General features: G+C 54.1%; 1 protein-coding gene across 2 annotated transcripts in view; it reads right to left on the bottom strand.

The window, feature by feature from the left end:
• The window catches only part of ELFN1 (extracellular leucine rich repeat and fibronectin type III domain containing 1), a 109705-nt gene extending 91391 nt beyond the window's left edge, over nt 1-18314 (bottom strand). Inside the window, exon 1 of one of the 2 annotated variants that reach the window (XM_069810258.1) lies at nt 17768-18314. The gene's annotated coding sequence lies outside the window, so the exon portion shown is untranslated. Of the gene's footprint in view, nt 1-14643; nt 15121-17767 lie in introns of those variants that run through there. The other variant, XM_069810257.1, reaches the window with a different exon arrangement.
• Between the last annotated feature and the right edge of the window lie 218 nt (nt 18315-18532).

The following is an 18532-nucleotide window of genomic DNA, read 5'->3' as shown; positions in this document are numbered from 1 at the left end:
CATCTCTGTAGTTGTCGATTACTCCTGAATCACAGCACAGTTACAAACAGGTCTCAAGACGGGGTGGAGCACATGGTGAACTGCAGAGGACTCGGGCTGAGAAACAGCACAATAAATAATTACTTTATTGCAAGTCAAGGGGCAGCATTTCCACTGATAACGTTCTCACAACAGGGAGAATTTTACTCTGCGCTGGTGTTTATATTGCAAATTGCTTCCACAGTGCTATCTCAAGGAGCCCTTGCTCCTCATTGCTCTGGGAGGAAGGCGTTCAGCCATCCCCAGCCTCCACCAAGGAGCCAGGCTGCCAGGGTCTGTCCTGGCAGCTTCATCGCAGGTCACTATTTCTACTTTAGGCAGGGGGAATAATTCCTCTGGATAAGGTGGGTAACAGCACAGCCCTGCTCATGGTCAGGAATGCACCCAGCCTCCACCAACCGCTAGTGGTGTGAGCACCAAGTTCCATTTTGCTATTTCAACCTTCCTCCATCCCAGTTCCAGGTGAGCTGGTGGGATTCATGGGAGGCTGGACCCAAATCTTTAGATGTCATATAGCTTGCAGAATAATACCTAAACAAGCACACACCTCCTTTTTCCCCTCATCCGAAGTGCCATGTTATCAAGTGCTGAGCCTCTTTAAAGAAACTACTGTGCAAGTGTCCCTACTGCAGCACAGCAAAATAAATGAACACAGAGTGAAAATAAATCAGTATCTATGGAGGAGGTCTCCTGCCCGTGGGCACTTCAGGGAGAGTAAGAGTATTCTTCCACATTGGCAGCCTGGTGACTCTCATTGCAATGCATGACTCCATGACAAAAGATGTTGAGAAAGTGCCAGAGGAAGAAGGGAAACTGTTTTTTCCCTTCCTTTTGATTTACACATGCTTCTGTTGGCACTAGCTCCTGGACATGTATTCCTCCATGCTCAGCTACTGCTGAGCACGATAATACAGAAGCATAGACCCAGGCATTCGCTGTCTGTGGGCTCCAATGTACATCAGCAGCATGATGAGGAAAAGGCTTATTTGCATTGCCATCATTCGGTATTTGCAGCAGGACACCAAGAGCACAGAACGGCCACAGTAAAAAGCATTTGATTTAGCCTTCACACCACACACCTTCCTGAACGCATTACCCATCGCAGACCTGGCGTCGAATCCTCCCTACCAGCCTTCCGTGCCATCCCGTGATGGAAAGGCAATAGAAAGCACCTCTCAACTGCCCAAAGCACGTGGCCAGGGCAAGGTCACAGCACCCAGCCCTGTCCCCGAGGTGGGGAAGGGTCCTGTGACACTGCTCAACCCACCATAGCCCAAGGCAGCCCTTTGGCTCCTCTCAAACACATCAAGTGTTCAGCCCTCAGCTACGGAGCTGGGAAACACCAGGAGAGCCTGGAAGACAAGCGGTTGCGTTATCACGCGTTCATCATCAGGCATGAGAGCACACAACTCAACGTGAGTGTCCTCCATTGGCTTCAAGGGCACCAACACATTGAAATTCCCAGCTGATTCAGGGCTCTTATTTGCTCTTTCATCACAGCCATGGCCAGGAGCTCTGTGAAGGCTTTCCCAGCAAACCCAGGAGTTCCTCTAGGACTGGCAGCATTGGTTTTCATCTGTGCAGCGCTTTGTGGATGGTCCTGGAGCAGAGCGTGAGAGAGCGATGGAGGGATTTTAGCTATTTATGAATTAGAAGAGTGGTTTACATATTTTAAACAGGAAGATAGAGGAGATTTTGCTCAGAATAAGGGCTTTTTTTTCTTCAGTTTTTTTCCAAATTGCTTTCCTAATCATTAGTACTTCTTGCCACGATGAACAACCAGGCAATTCCATCATGTTACCTTGGACATACCATGGCAGACAGCTAATGCTATTGGTCATAAATCATGTCCCTTTCAATCTCCATTATATAGGAAGAGCAAATTTGTTATGATGCATGTGTCATTACACACCAATGCCTTTCCATTATCATATAACTGGATGCCCCCAAGGTTCATAATTTGCAGCATAATAGTAATTTTTAAAGAACCACTGGTAATCAATAGCACTCAGCATCCCTGTCAGGATCATTTACAAAACAAGTAGCACCACTGATCTCAAACAACTTTACAGGAGGGATATTTAATCCCCATGAACTGCATTATATGATGGATAAGCGAGGAATCCTAGACTATGTATCATGTATTTTCCTTGGATTAAATATCACTTCAATCAATGTTGCTACCAGCTGTACAATGCTGCCTGTGTTTTCACTAAGTAATGCTGAAGTATTGTCTTACAAATAGATATTACCTACCTGCCAGGCACCAAAACCACGCGGCAGCTCCGTGGCATGCGAGGAGCGGGGCAAGGCAGAGGGCAGAGCGGCGAGTTAGCCGATACGATGCTGCACGGGGAGCACACGGCAGCAGGCAAAGCTGGGGGCACAGAGAGCTGCCGGGCACCCAACAAAAAGGGCATTGCTGCACTGAGGGGTCGTAGCAGACATTTATCACGTTGCCATTGCCCACGGTTAGGTGAGCACAGGAGGTGCTCAGCCCCATCCTTGCGGAGCCCGAGCCCTGGAGGGCTGAGCCCGACAGAGGTGATGCTCCCTCCCGGCGTGGGTTTGCTCCGCAGAGCTCACCGAGACACAGACCTGCCCTCATCACCAGAACACCCAGCATAGCCTCCACACCAAAAATCAAATCACCGGCAGACGGAGGTGCTGTTTTCAGCCCCTTGTCAATACAGAGCTTGGGTTTAACCAAGTTAACTACGTATAACTCTAGCAAAAGTGCTAGGTAGTGTTATTTAATAAGAGGTTCAGCTGTCTGCCTCATTAGCTAACAGACAGACCTTAAAGATAACAAACAGAGGCTAGATTTACTTATTGCTTTTCCTTCAGCATGTACCACCAGAGGCTGTAATTGGGAAGGTAACTTTGTCCCAACCGCCCCTGCCCTGGCTACGGTCAGTCTGTTTCAAGTCCATCCGCATCCCAGGCCATGACAACCTTTAATGGAGCTTTTACATATAAAAATTGAGATGGAGGCAGCTGACCCGGCAGGACCCCATGCAACCAGTGCATGGAGAAGCACTCATGAAGACAGCACTGACCCCAGGGGCTGACGCATCCCCACGCGTACCTGGCTGTGCTGCAGCCCTCGAGACAACCCAGCCACCATCCAGCCCAGAGCTCCCTACCAAACAGCTCCGAAGCCAGATTAAAGACAGGCACAACGTCTGTGCTTCAGCAACCTTGCTATTGGGGAGCCCGAGTTACCTGTTGCATGGCCGAGAGCTGGCCAGCACCTGCCTCTTTCCTTATAGATGGCTTTCTGAGGCGTGAAATCCACATTTAAATTTTCTACACAGGTTTCTGCCTCTTCAGAGCTCTCCGGCAGAGCCGTATCTCACTACTTGCAGCTGCAGACACCTTTAGCAAAATCTTCAGCTCCTACTGATGTGGAAAAATTCATGCATTTCTCTCCTCGTGTAAGCGCGGGTCTGGCATTCACAGCACTTCCCAGCGATAAGCCCCAAATCACTCATCGCTAGAAACCCCACACTTTGGTAAGGACAGACAGAGTCAGGATTAAAAAAAACCACACCCTTGGACCCTAACTAAACACTTTAGCTGCTGGAGATTGCAGAATCCTATTTAGCAATATCAGAGAGCATTTTCTGCAGAGGAAACATCTTCAACCTGGCTATAGGAAGCCAAGAAAATTAAGTATTTTGGGAGGAAGAAGGAACCCACCCAGTTTTGCTTGGTTTGGTTCATTTTTAGAGACAAATGTGTTTTAGAAATGGGATTAACTGGGGCATCCTAGCACCCTTTCCTGCTCAGCGGCACCTTGACTGGGCTGCACACTCCTGCAAGCTCCTGGGCTGCCCCAAGGAAAATGCCACTGAAGAAGATACAGCTATTTTTAAGCTAGAAGGACAAATTCTCCTCCCAGTTACACCAGTGACCTCGTGACTCTCCTCAAGGTTGGGCAGGCACGGCTCTGATTTGGGGCTATTTTGAGCATCCTCCAGAGTCACCAGGCACCCAGCAGGCAGAAAGCACAGAGGAGCAGGATGAGGCCCTCACCTCCAGATAGTCAGACCCAACCTGCTAAGGCACCAATAGTTTTCACTGACTAGAGGGTAAAACGAATCCCCTCGTTAAATAAAACACTTTAATTAAATCCCTTCAGGCAGCCTGGGGCTGGAGGAGGCACAGCCGCTTCCCCCCGTACGAGCATTGGCCCGAGCAGGGCTGGTGCCCCTGCTGCCATCCCTGCTCAAGCATTACACACGCACATGTAGTACAAACTCATTCAGGACTCTTCCACAGATGAAATATTTAAATGGTTTATACATTACTATCCCTTTTAATTTAAATAAGATGGAATTGCTATAAACTGACTTGGACTGACTTGTTTGCCCCACCACTTTTTTTTTTTTTGTAATCTTCCAGCTGCAGTTTCATCAGGCTGTCATCCAGCATGATCTCAGCGCTTCATGAGCACAATCCATGCTGGTAAATGGATGGAGACCTCTAGGAAAGCTCAGATGCCACACAGTGATGAGGAAGCGCCTTCTGCTCTCTCTTGAGCAAGCATCTGGGCTACAGCACGACTGAAAGGATATCACATATCAAAAGGGACACAGAGCCTGGACTTTCCCATCTGCATTTGCCCACTTGGGATGAGCACTACCTGCCTTGCCACCTGACCCAACCTATTTGCGTCCCCCTTTTTGGGAGCTGCTGCTCTCACCCCCAAGGCAGCAGCTGCATTTTAGGTGCTGGTGACACCAGTATAAGCAAGATCAGGGCAAGCTCTGGAAGACAAGACACAACCAACATGTAATTCTCTGCTGACATGCGCAGACACTACCCAAAACCTCCAAGAGCATCAGGCTGAGAGGAATTTCACAGCTTATGCGGACCAGGGGAGATTCTACTGCAACACTCAGGCTTCCACCCCTCTGCCATGCCCAGCTCCCGAGTGTCCCAGGAGGCTGCACACATTCACCGCCTTCATTAGCAAACTCGATGGACAACAAGTGATCAAAGAAACCAGCAATTCTACCCAAATTCACCCCCGTGTTCTCACCCTGGGGCCAGGTGACCCAACACTGCTGCCTGTGGTGCAAGGAGACAGGACACATCCGCGGGCAGGGAGGGAAGATCTCTCCCTTGGACTGCAGAAGCCTAAAGATGGAAAATGCTTACAGCTGCGTACGCATCCATATGCATAAGAGAACAGGCCCTGATCCAGCACACGCTTACGTCAATCTGCCGTCACCAAGATTTAGGAGAACATTTAAAATTAAGCAAAAATTTCCTTGCGCTGCAAAACTAAGGACAAAGAAAGGAAATAAGTCTCATAGTTAGAGCAGAAGCAGGTGTCAAAGGATTTGGTCCCAGCACAGGCTCCAGCACCAACACCCCAAGTAAACCTGTGCATGTCACTTCACCTCTGGGTTTACCCACTGAATGCAGCTGCTAGCTCTCCAGGCATGATTCCCCTTACAGCTACAAGAGGTTTTCAGGTGGTCACAGAAATCCTGACCGGCTTTGAAGGCTATTTCCCATCTGGTCCCCATGGCCAGCTCTTTATGCACTGTTTGCAGAAGAGCAGGTCACCTGTAACTCAGCAGCTCCAAGGAACTTGCTTATAATCTAAAGCACAGAAGAAAGTCAGGGTTTGCAACAATACTTCAGGTTTTGCCTGCTGGGAAAAAAAGACAACAGCATTTCAAAATAAATGGGGAGAAAAAACAAGATCAATAAGCAAAAACACACTTATTTCCCAACCCAGCCTAATTAAAGTGAAGCGTATTACTCTTTTCACCATCGTAAGTAAGAGTTCCAGTGCAAGACAGAGAGTGCGTTATCCTAAGGGATATACAACATGATGCTGTTTTATTAGTAAGATAGGGACTGGAAAGGACCAAAAAAAAAAAAAAAATCAGAACAGGAACTAGTAATTCTTCATTGAGAGAGAGGGGGGAAAGCCATGCAGAAAGTTTGGAGCTTTTTCTTAAAGCTAATGTGAAACTGGAGAACCTACAATTGAGTTCATAACTGGAAAGGATTTTAACACAGAAGAGGACTTTTCTGCAAAACCATTAGTGAAGCTCAAGATTAACAAACTGACCCACACAGTAAACGTGACAAACTTCTCTGAACTTTGATGGGGTGGCAATGGTCACTTTGCTTCTAAGCAACCTAAATGATTCTATGATTTCTTGGGGAGCTTTAAGAATTGCATCCCACAGGTTTATTTCCCCTTCTTTCTTTAAGCATGAATCAGTTACACAAACTCCACAGCCTGATTTCTGCTCCTTTGTCAATTGGGATGGCTGTTGAAACACGTTGATTTATTGAAGTTTTCCTTTTACTCCTCTGTGGTAGATGTTCTCCAGAAGCAGTTGCATTATTCCTGTGCCCGCACTTTGACATTTCCCTAGATGAGCTAAATAGCAATCAGGCCAAGTAAGCAACACAGGACGGGCTCAGCTGGGCGTCCATCCCCACCCAGCCTCTTTGCACCCTGTGGTTTCTGTCCTACCTGCCTGCACGGCAGAGCTGGGCAGATGCACAGCTCAATCCCACTCCCACCTCAGTGTCCTGCTCTGCTGCACAGTTTGCAAAGCACAGCCTCTTCCTAGCACAGGCCAGGTCCCCGCAGCCTCTAGGGACAGAGGCTCAAACCCAGACAGCATGAAAGTTCAATGGTGCCATAAAACACAAGAGATAGGTTTGAACTCCTGGATTTTAAACAGAAAGCCACTTCCAGCAGCTTTCCATCCCCTTGGGCCACACGCCAGACCTTGCAATTCACTGCTCAGCACCGCCTTCCCAGGAGAAGACGGCTGGAAGTGACATTACTGCAGTGCCTCCCTCCATCCCCAGGAGTTAATCGGCTCGGTGACACCAGCGGTCACATCCCTTGTCCTGCCAGCCCTGATGGATGCCCTGTCTGTCACACTCGCTACATCTGCCCGCAGCATTTGTACCTGCTGTGCCCTGAGCAGGGGTAGAACCAACACAAGGCTTATCAGTTTTGTTTCCAAGCCACATCCTGGGGCAGGAGTAAAGCAGAAGCAGGTATTTTTATACCCTAAATCAGATGTTCAATACCTTTTTTTTTTTTTTTTTTTTTGCATTCCTTTAACAACTTTACTCTTTTTGCGATGACAGCTCAGAAGGGTGGGTGGGAAATAGCCCTTCAGTGCTGCTCCGTACACCCCTGCTTTTACTCAAGCAGGGCCAGGCACAAACAACTCAGTACGGTAACGAAAAGAAACTACTTCAACTCCTCAACTGTCCCAGGCTTTTTTCTTGTGATCAGACTGGCCAGCTGCCCAGCCTGGAGAGGAAGGAGTTAATTAGTAATGTCACAAGATGAGCACTTGGGCCATGCAATTACCATCTCCTGCTAGAATACCTTGGTGAACCGCCAGCATTAATGGAACCAGCACTGAGCTGAAGTCAAGACATTTATCCTTTGACATTGCTCTATTGCAACAACTTTATTTTGATGATACCGGATGATTAATGCTTACAGCCGCTATCATTTCCTTTGATAGATTTTGGGGCTGTAGAGTGACATTTGCTCAATGCACCATTCTTGAAAAGCCGCACTCATCATAGCGTAGAGGAGAGAGATGCTCCGTGCATCCAGTCGTTGGCAACCAGACTCTCTGCAAGCTGCAGGTGGCCAGGAGAGTTACTTTGAGGAATATGGGGACGCTTACGGAAAGCCTTGCCTGGTAAAGGCTGCGTGGTGAGAGGAAGGCATGTTAAACAGCCAGTGTTGTAAGAAATGGCAAGAGTTTGTCTTATCTGGTAGAAAGAGAAGAGACTGTTGATTACAAACATCACAGCCAAGAGCCATAGCAGACTGCGCTGTTTTGCCACAGACACGCTGGATGATCAGATCCCAAGCTGAGACTCTCCAGGGCTGAGTTGCAGCCGTACTGAGCGCTCGCAACGTCTCTTGAAGCCAAACAGCATCCAAAATCAGATCGATTAATCAGTAAAACAAGACACAGACAAATGTCTTAACCCTAGCATTCACTAATGGCAAAAAAAAACCAACCCACAACTTGGAAACCTTAATCTTAACCTCTGTGCCTCCAAGTTCCCCCCCACCTGTAACATGAGGACAAGAATCATCTACCTCACCCAGCTGCTGCAAGGTTTTCCTAATCAATCAGCTCATTAATTCATGCAAAGCATTAGATAGACAGCAGATGGATAGCTTTACACAATAGCCTTTTCTACAGTGAAATATTTCTACTTAATTCTCTGCTGGCAGCTGCCTGCCCACTCCTATCTCACTGGCACAGAGCGGTCCAGGCTCACGCAGGGACACCCACGAGGTCCGGAGCAGTGGGGTCTCCCCTAAACCCAAACAGCACCCAGGGCCACGTGGGATTTCCTGGCTGGAGACACCCTTTTCACCAGGCTTCTTACAGATTTGATTTTCATCTTGTCATATTTAAAAGCTGTCTCAGGAGTGTAATGATTTTAAATTCACTCACCGCCACAGTCAATCAATGGAGCAGCGGCGGCGGCTGGTGCCTCACTAGCGGGCGGTGATGAATGGGGCTTTCGAGGCTGCATCGCTCGCCTCCGAGCGAGAGGAGAGCGTGGGCAGAGGGTGGGGAAAAGCAGCAAAGCCAGAAACAAGAATTAAAAGGAAGAAACGGGGCGGGGGGTAGGAAAGCCCAACCTGCTCCCAGCAAACTTGGGACAAGTGTTCATCCGCTCCTGGAAGGCACAGCTTGGAGAGAGCAGCCTTGGCTTGCATGAAGTCTCCCTGATCTGTTATCATCCTATATCTTAAACAAACCAGCTAATATATTTATTACAAATAAGTGCTAACCCCAAACTTGGCTTGTGCAGAGGACCAGAGCCCCGGCCGCCAGCCTCCACCCTACACACGTGCCCCTGACCCAGCTTTCTTTTCCAGGAGGAGCCGAAGAGCAAACGCCCTAGCACGGCTCTCAAGAGCTTGTCTTCCCTCGGGACAAAGTGATAAAGGGCACAGCGTTGAGGGTGTTATCCCTCAACTCTTCCCGTGCAGAAGCAGACAGACACAAGCCTCGCTGGATGACACACAACACCCTGTGCCTTCCCCATCCCCGAGCAGTTTCGGGTGCCAGCAGCAGAGAGGAGCAGCCCTGTGTGCTCACAGCCACCCCAGAGACCACAGAGGGATAGGGAGCACCCGTGAGCTTCCAGGGAAGGGAAGGGAAAAAAAAAAAACAAAACACACAACCCCCCAAAAAACCTAAATGCACACAAAAATGCCCCTGCTTGAGGGAGCCCAAAGGGCCTAATCCTGCTCCAGCATGCTGCCAGTCACCCTGCTCTACCGAGAAAGGATGCTGCTCAGCATTTGAAAGGAGCCCCTTCACATCTGGGCTCTTTTTCTCCCTCTTCCTCCAATTACAGGGTCAGGTCAGCGCTGTGCAGCCTGTGAGCGTAAAAATATTCATAATATGGAAAACTGGGATTACCAAAGAAGCTGCAGTTCACGGCGTGAGCATCACAGCTGGGTGTTACGAGTCTCACAAAGCAGAGAGGGGAAAGAGTCAAAAAATGAAACCCACCACAGCAGCAAAATAAAAATAAGAGGCAGTAAAAATAAATTAATGATGTTGGTCCAATTTGAGCAAACACTAATTAAGAATGTGTAATTGAATTAATGCATTATTTAGAAACCCCAGCAAATCCTGAGCGGGGATATAAATACATTATAGGGTTCCTTCGACATCACATGTATCTCATGCCTCACTACCCACAATTTATTTTGATGTCACCAGAATCTCTGGATATATTTACATCCTTGTCACTCACCATTGTTTTGCATTTACCCCATATACCTATATCCTCCTCCCTCAGTTGCACACACCCAAGTGCTCCATATGGGGCAGTGATGACCATTTGATAAGTCAAAGCTGTGTAATAAATTAGCTCAGCTCATCAACCACTTCCCCTCCCTATGCCTAGTAGCCACAGGCCTGGATCTAATTTGTTTAAAGCCTGGAAAAACATCAAATACCTCATTAAAAAACAAATCTATCTTCTAGAAATACTTTTTTTCCTACAGCTTCAAGTGTCAGTTTGCTCCACATTACACTGGAAGAGGCCCTGCACAAGCAGGATCTAAGCCTGCCCCAGAATAAGTCGAGAAACCGATACCATCACACCCTGGAAGAAATAGAGGAAAACAGCATCTCAGGAAAAAGCGGGGGAAAAAAAGAGTCAGCCAGCCCCTCAAAGGTTTTGCAGCAGATGTTTGTACCCATGAAAGGTCCTGAGATGTTGCATTTGGAGATGGGACGGTTTAGTAGTGCTTTGGGTATTTATCAAGAGGCTTTACATACATTATTCTTCCCTCCTCCTGAACCCTTCGCAGCAAGGCTTACAGTTCTTACTACATCTGCGTTTCTAGGAAGAGATACAAATACACCAAAAGGAAAGAAAGAAATCCAGTGAAATTGTTTAAAACCGCTAAAGACACTTGTAAGGAAAGCAGCATTAGAAAATAACACGGATGAATCCGAGTTCACACACGCATATATAGCTCTAGGAAAGGGAAAAAGAAGCAGCATTGAAGTCTCTTGTACTTCGGTATGAGCATATACTGTAGCAAAATACGTATGCTGTTTATAAAACATATTGGAAGACTTTTCCCTAAAAGATGCCATATAAAGTATAAAATTTCATTACCTCTGCCTGTCCATTTTATAAAGATATACACAAACAAGTTGCCAAATCTGCCTGCAGTTTAACTCCATTAAATCCAATGAATGAGTTTGGCCCACAAAAAACTGCACTTACTGTAATAAAGCTAAAAGCAGCTGATACAGTAAAACACATACATTTCCATATACTTATTCCTGCTGATTTAAAAATATGAGTGAGCTACAGAGATTGCCCTTGTCCAGCTCCTAAAGAAATGCTGAAATGGGGGAGGAAAAAAAACCACCAAACCTTGGAGTTTTGCCCTCCCGCTCCCCCTAAGCACAAAGGGGAGAGAGGTGGGAGGACGCCAGCGGGGTCGTGTTCATTTGGCTTTTCCCACCAAGAGCCCTAAACGTGTACAACGTGTGTGTTTGGACAAAACACCTGATGGTTTGGTCCCTGAGTTGGGCAGGACCTCACCCAGCAGGAACAGGGGTCTCAGGTCTGGACCCCCGTCCGGGGACACCCACTTCTCCCCCACTGGTACCCAGAGGGGAGAACGTGCTCAGGCTCCCAGGGCAGGGACGGAGGATGCTCTGCTCCCCGAGGCAGTTGGCCACAATTTTGTTTGCGGAGGGCTTTCCTTGCGATCCTTGGTTCTGTAGCCACTGGGTCATCTTGAATTATACTTTGAACCTTACACTGCATGGGGGACCGTGCCAGACAGTACAGAGGCCGGACCCAAATGACAGATTGTAAGCCTCCCCTGACTGATGGGGGGTTTTTTGTTTGTGGACTTGTCTTTTTTTAAATGCACGCAGCTTTCTCTCAGGCTGCTGTCGTAACCACACCAACTCTCATCTCCACCTCCCCAGCCTCCTCCTGTGTCCCTCCAACTCCCTTACACAGGCTGATATGCACCCCGCACCCCCAGTGTCCCCCCTCCAGACCCTCCTGCCCCAGCTCCTCATGGTGCACAGAGGCTCCAAGTCCCCCTCACCTGGAGCTAACTCTCACAGCTCCTTTCTTAGATATTTATTATTATTTGCTCCTGCTAGGAGGATGTCTCAGAGACCTAGACGACCCTTGTGCTAGGGGCTGTACGTATATTCACCACACCAGCAGCCAAACTACACCTCGCCTCTAATTTCATGCTCTTCCTCCTCTTTCTCCACACTGAGTCCCTGCCACTGGCTGCCACCGCTCTCCTGGGGGTGTAGCGGACATGGGACCAAGGCTTGGGGTCTCCACTCCAGCCCCTTCACCCCAAGGTCCCCTTTTGGGGACAGCTCTGCCTCCTTCCTCACCCACAGTTTGGGGCCACGCACGGCTCCGTAGCTGTCCCACTAAGCCTCGCTCAGGTCCTCTCGTCCAGGCCCAATTTGCTGCTGACCATCAGACCTCCATCTCACCACACCCAGGCACTCGGCCCTGGTGCTGTCCTGCCATCAGGCTCACTCAGAGTCTCCCCAGGCCCCTGAATTCATAACCCCCCCAAAAAATCCAGCAACCGTACCAGATCACGCAAAACACAAAGCTCGAGGCTGTGCTCCCAGCTCAGACCCCCTTGCAAACCCTGCGGTAGCTTCCCACACTCCACCTCAAAGCTTTGCCAATGACCCCGCCAGCTGCCTCCCATCACAGAGAGCTCGGAAAGGCACAGCCTACCTGCAGCAAGCCCCCAGCCCCACATTCTCTCCTCCCGAGGCTCCTCACTACCCTGCAGCAGCTCTTTCTTAAGTCCCTCTGCTCCACCAGGCTTCCCAAGTGCCCTTTGCTGAGAAATCACGTAATCCCAGGCTTTTGCTACACCCGGAGTTAATACCAATTCATAGCCAAGTGCCAGCAGCTGGGATGCTGCGGGCTTTGCTGTGCTGCTATGGCTTTTCTTGGAGTGAAATCCTGGCCCGGGAGCAGCCAGCAGGGAAACTCCACCCGGACCAGCGTGGTTGGGATGTGCCCGGCTGCTGCTTTCCATGTCCCTCTGGGACACAGGGCTTCACTGACATAACCCGCTTGCTTGTCCCCAGCACATGCACCGGGAAAATAAGCATCAGAAAAAATTGCCCGAGGATGGGGTTGAGACTCTACAAACAGGCAGGACAGCACTGGGCTCTCCAAGGCACGGACCGCGTGTCCTGTCCCCGTCACAGCTTCTCCAATCTCAGTGCTACATCCAGAGCTCGACTCGGAAACCTCCGAAGCACTGGCCACGTCCTTCTGTTTGCATGCATCATGCAATCCTATATTTAGCATATGATGGGAGAACCAAAATAAATAATCCATAGCCCATAATATTAAACCTTGCACCTCGAACAAGCCAAAAGCCTGACCTTTCATAGTTAAGCCATCCTGGTGAGAGGTTAGATCTTGTGTTTTCTGATCATCAAACAGGAAAGCATTAGCCAGACAGGGAGAACAAGCTCTTATCTAGACCTGATTTCTCTCCCCTCCAGGGGATCCTGTAGGATATTTCAGTTCTCTCTCGCTCGCTGTATGACTCTTCCCTCCCCCAGTTGCTTGAAATCAGCCAAATTCACAATCTAATCTGGCCGGGAGTCAAAGGGGAGAAAAATCAAGTCCTAATGCAGTGACTACTTTGAATGGGGAATTGAGGCCAATCAGAAAGGCATTATTGATCCCTGCTCCAAGCACCTCGGTCAGGGAGGGGAAAGCCACGGGCAGCCGCAAGAGCTGCCCACCACAGCCGGCCGGGGCTGTCCTGCCAGGCCTGCAGCTTTCCCAGCACGCTCGTCCATGCTGGGAGCTGGTGTGAGGGGGACGATCCAGCCCCATCCATCACAAGTTCCCTACCTGTGCGTGCAGGCAGGGAGAGCACACGCCAGCCCTGTGCCAGCACCGGCAAGCACCCACGGCGTGCACTAGCCCACGGCGTGCACTGACCCACATGTGTGCAAGAGCGTGACCCGTGTGCTACCTACCACCGTGTGTTTTGCGCGCAAACACTTCTAGCGTGCATCGCTTCGGAGTGGACCCATCTGCGACAGCAAGGCTGCTACACTGAACGGCGTGTGCATGCGTGTGCGCGCAGCAAGGGCTACATGCATTTAAGCGGCGTTAGTGCGGGGCAGCTCTGTGCGGGAGCCAAAGCGCAGGCTGCAGGGCAGGGAAGGGAGTGTGCGAGGGGGTGTGCGTGTCCATGTGTGTGTGTGTAGCTGTGTCCCCCCCCCCAGCTGCCCACCTGCACGGCTCACAAGCACAATCCCTGCAGCAGGCAGGGGAAGGCAGCGGGGTGGCTCACCCCAGGCTGTGGAGCAGGTTCAGCAGAGGATGGGGAGCAGCCAGACAGGACCGGGCTTAGCTCTGGGCATCCCTGGATGAGATCCCGATGCTTTGGCCCGCCTTAGCGCTGACTACACCTTCTTCTGCCTTATGTAACCGCAGCAGGGACGTAGCGGCGAAGGGGAGGAAGGAGATCGGGGGCAGAGAAGCCCCCGGTAGAGTAAATCTAGAGGCCAGGCCGAGGCAGTTGCATTGCCACCGGGTGGGCTGGGCCCGGTGCGGGGCAGGTCCGGCCGCCGGTGCCGGTCCCACCGGGGAGCTGTTGCCCAGCTCGGTAGGGCCAGGGCACGGCTCCCGCCGCGGCGTGCAGCGCCGAGCACAGCCCGGCCGGGCACCCCGAACCGGCTGCCTCCCTGCCCGGAGGGGGCTGCCCCGGGGAAGGGGCTCAGCCCGGTGCCCCAGAGCCCCCCCCCCCGGTGCCAACGGGATGCGGGGCGGCAGTACCGGGGAGGGGGGGGGGAGTCCTGGGAAGTTTGAGAAATCCCACATTTTGCAAGGAGGCAGGAGGGAAACATCGTCCCCCCCCCCCAAAAAAAAAAAAAAAAACAAAACCCAAAGCTACGAGGGGTCCTGGTGGCTCCTGTGTCCCCCCCCTCGGGCTGTGCCCCCCAACCTGCCAGCCCGGGCACCGCGGGACCGTTGCGGCCACCGGCACCTCCTTACCTGCCGGCATCACGTCTGCTGCTGCCTGCCCTGCTCCGGCTCTTCTTCTTCTTCTTTCTTCTTCTTCCTCCTCCTCCTCCTCCTCCTCTTCCTCCTCCTCCTCCTCTCCTCCTTCCTCCTCCTCCTCTCTCCCTCTCCCTGCTGCTTGGGGCTCTTTATGGAGATTCATTCATTCATGCCTTCCCATCGGTCCCTCAGCGTTTCCCTGCCTCCCGGAGGCAGAGCGTGTGACGCCTCGCCCCTTTCCAACCACTTTCTGCTGGCACAGAGCGGCGCTGCCCCTAGTCCGGACTGGAGCCCGGGCTGGGACACGCGTGGGCAGCGCCGGACCGTGGGAGCGGCCCCCACGGCGGGGTAGGGGGGGGCGGACGTGGGTACGGCACCGACCTCCCCCCCCCGGTGGGCTGGTACAGGCGGTCCCTGGAGCCCGTCACCGGGGCGTCGGGTCGCCCCCAGGGCTTTCCGTGCTGCTCTCCGCCCGCCCCATCCCACGCCACGCCGCTGCCCGTCACCGCTCGTTCCCAGCCGGCCCTTTCCCGGCCGCTACCGAGGGCACGGGTGGGCCCGCACCCCCCGTGGGTCCGCATCCCCCCAACCTTCGCCCCCTCTTTCCCTTCTCTGCTCGCCCCCCCCAGCCCAGCCCGTCCTTCCTCCCTCTCTTCCTCTGCCTCCGCACCCGCGGCAAAACCGCATCCCGCTCCGCGGAGCGCTGCCCCATCCACCCGGCTTACAAAAGCGCTGACTCAAGCTGCGAGCGAAGCGGCTCAGCCCGGCGTGGGGAGCCAGGGCACCCCGGCCAGCCAGGCACCGGTGTCCCCCCCACCCTGGCCGGTCCCGGGGCCCCCGCCGGCCGCATCCCGGGGTCCCCTCTTTCCTCCAGTTCACCGGGCAGAGTTCATCCCTGCCCCAGCCTTCCCCAGGATCGGGGGTCCCTTCGCTGCCTGCCCTCCCGCTGCAATTTGGGGGGGGGGGGCTGGGGACACGCTCCCGGTCCCCCCTGACAGCACCCAGCTGCCCAGTGCCCCCCCACTGCCTGCACAACCCGCCAGGCTGGGGTAAAACTGGGGGGGGGTTGGGGGGTGTAAGCCCTGCAAGGTGCCGGGCAGCACGGTGGGAGGTGCTGGGGGGGGGTATTTTAGGTGCTAAACTTCAAGGGGACTACCTCCTCTCTGCACAGGCACGGGGTTATTCTTTCTAGCCAGGCAAGGCGGAAAAATCCGCTTTTTCCCTTAAAGACACGGTCGGAAATTTGAAGAGCAGCGTCTGGGTTTAGGCGCTGCCGGAGCCTTCAGGGCGACAAACCGTTAATTTGGGGTGAAACCCCTTAAAAATACTCCCCGAAGAGCCCCGCCCGCTCCCCGGTAAGCCGTACCGTTTCCACAGGCGGTACCACCCCCCCCCTTTGCAACGTTGCCATCGATTTCTATTAATGACCTCTTTATTCACCGCTGCAAACTTCTAAATATTTAAACACAGCGCAAACCGGCACCGAAAACGCACAGAGCTAACGGGAGGAGGCGAGTCCCCGGCTGGGGAAAGCGTGAGCGGCTCCACCAGGCTGAACCCCACGGGCCCCCCCCGCCTCTACCCCCGGGGAACCTGTTGATATCGGTCCGTGTCCCCCCCCCCCCCGCGCGTTCCCCTCCCTCCGCTGGGTTTTCCCGGGGCTGCAAATCACAGCCTGGACGTGGGCAGCATCGTGGTCCTGTACAGGGACACCCCCCCCCCAGGGAAGGAGGCAGCTCCACGCCGGGGAACGGAGTGGGTACCCCCTCCTCACGCCCCCCCCCCCCAGTTCCCCAGCCTCGGCCGAGCTTCATTAAAATGCAATCAAGAAAATTCTTTGGCAACTCCGGCCGCGGTTTAAACAGCGGGCTCCGCCGACTGGCGAATACGCCGGGTCCTCCGGGCTCAGCCTGAATTTGGGAACCGAGCCGGAACTTTACGGCAACACCTGTCATTATAATTAAAACTACAACACACCCACCGGGCAGGAACACGTTCCCGTCCGTCCCCACCACCCCTTTTTTTTAAAAAAAAAAACCCAAAACACAAGTGAAAGCCACTCAAACTCATAGACAAGGTCCTGTCCGCCTCCCCCGAGCCATCACCGCCACGGCAGCCGATCACCGGGCGAGGATGCGGGACCGGTGCCGTCCCGGAGACCGGCTGGATGCGGTGTGTGTGTGTGTCCCCCAGCCACCAACGCCCTCGTCCACTAATTTTCTTTAATTAAAGCTCTGCGTGCGGCACGTTTCGCGAGGACAGAAATAACCGGTGAAGGAGCGCATGGGGAGAGGCAGGTCCAAACTGCCGGCGTGGGTATGCGGAAGGGATTTGGGGGGGAGCAGGGGGAGCAGAGGTGGGAAACGGCTTTAGCACAGCCCCCACCCCAAGGCCTGGGGCCTCCGAGGTTATTTGGGGTGGTGGGTAAGAGCCCACACACCTCCCCCCAAGCGCTCCGTGCGTGTGTGTCCCCCCTGCCCCCGGGGGACACTGCTACCCCCGGCCCCGGCTCTTCCCCCCCCCCCCCGGAACACAGGGGCTTCCCTCCGGCAACAGTTGCAGGGGTTCCCCCAAGGATGCTCCGGCTCGGGAGCGGTGGGGAGACCCCGATGGGGCGATCCCCCATGGGCGCGGAGTGGGGGACGGACACACGGGCCGGGCGGCCGGCGGTGGCTCCCCCCGACTCCGTGTCCCCGATCCGGCCGGATTGAGCCGCTCCGGGCCCGACCTCCCTCTCGTACCTGGGCGAAAAGGGTAGCAGGAGCGGCTCCAGCCGAGCTTAGGGACCCCCCCACCCGCGGAGGGGAGGATGCTCCGCTCCCCCCCCCCCGAAGTCCCAACCTGGGCTGCAGCCGCGAAAAGTTTGGCGACACGAAGCGGCCACCGGGGACTGAGCGGGGTTCGCCGGGCACCCGCCGAGGCTTTCCGGGCAGAACCGGGCACCGCCGCGGCGGGGAGACACCGGGCGGGGGGGGGGGGGGGGCTCGCAGGGGACCGGGGTTCGCAGGAACCGGGTGCGGAGCAGAGGCGGGGGGCTCAGCCCCGGGGCCGGGGCCGCGGGGAAGGGGACGGGGGGGAGAGTGGGAGGGCTGCGGTGGGGGGCTGCGGGGGCACCTACCTGCTTCGGCAGCGGGTCCCGGCTCTCGGCGGCGCGCCCAGCCCCGAGGCGCGGTGATGGGCGGCGGGCGCACCCGCGGCTGCGGCTTCTCCGCGCCCCTTCCAGGCGGGCGGACCGGGGGGCCAGGAGGCGGGTAGGGAAAACGCAGCCGGAGCCGAGCAAATCCCAACGCTTGGAGCCGGTTTCCGAGAAGAGAAGGGCTGCAGCTCCTCACTGCGTCAGGCGGAGAGAGCCCTGCCAGTGCAAGGCGGCGCCGGGCAGGGCTGCCAGGCCCGGGGGGCTCCCACCGGCACGGCTCGCATGGGGTGGGCACGGTTCGGCTCGGCTCGGATGGGATGGGATGGGCACGGCTCGGCTCGGCTCGGTTCGGCGGTGCGAGCCGGGCGGAGGTGTGCGGTGCGGCTCGGCTCGGCTCGGCTCGGCCTAGCACGGTCCGGTTCGGCTCGGTACGGCTCGGTTCGGCACGGCTCGGTTCGGTTAAGCCTGGTTCGCACGGTCTCCGTGCGAGCCGGCTGGGTCCGGCCGCGCTGTCACGGCACGGAGCGATAAGCGGCTTGGCCGGGAGAGCCGGGCTGGCACCGGGGGAACGGGGGGGGGGGGGGGGCTGTGTGTGTGTGACACTGCGTGTGACACTGCGTGTGTGACACTGCGTGTGTGACACTGTGCATGTCAGACACCGCGAGTGTGACACTTGCATGCGTGTGACACGGTGTGCGTGACACCGCGCGACACCGTGCGTGACACTGTGTGTGCGTGTGCAGCACT

The sequence above is a fragment of the Haliaeetus albicilla genome, chromosome 22 (genome assembly GCF_947461875.1).
Source record: "Haliaeetus albicilla chromosome 22, bHalAlb1.1, whole genome shotgun sequence".
Lineage (NCBI taxonomy): Eukaryota > Metazoa > Chordata > Aves > Accipitriformes > Accipitridae > Haliaeetus > Haliaeetus albicilla.
The sequence above is the reverse complement of the archived record's forward strand: the minus strand, read 5'-3'. Positions and strand labels throughout refer to the sequence as shown.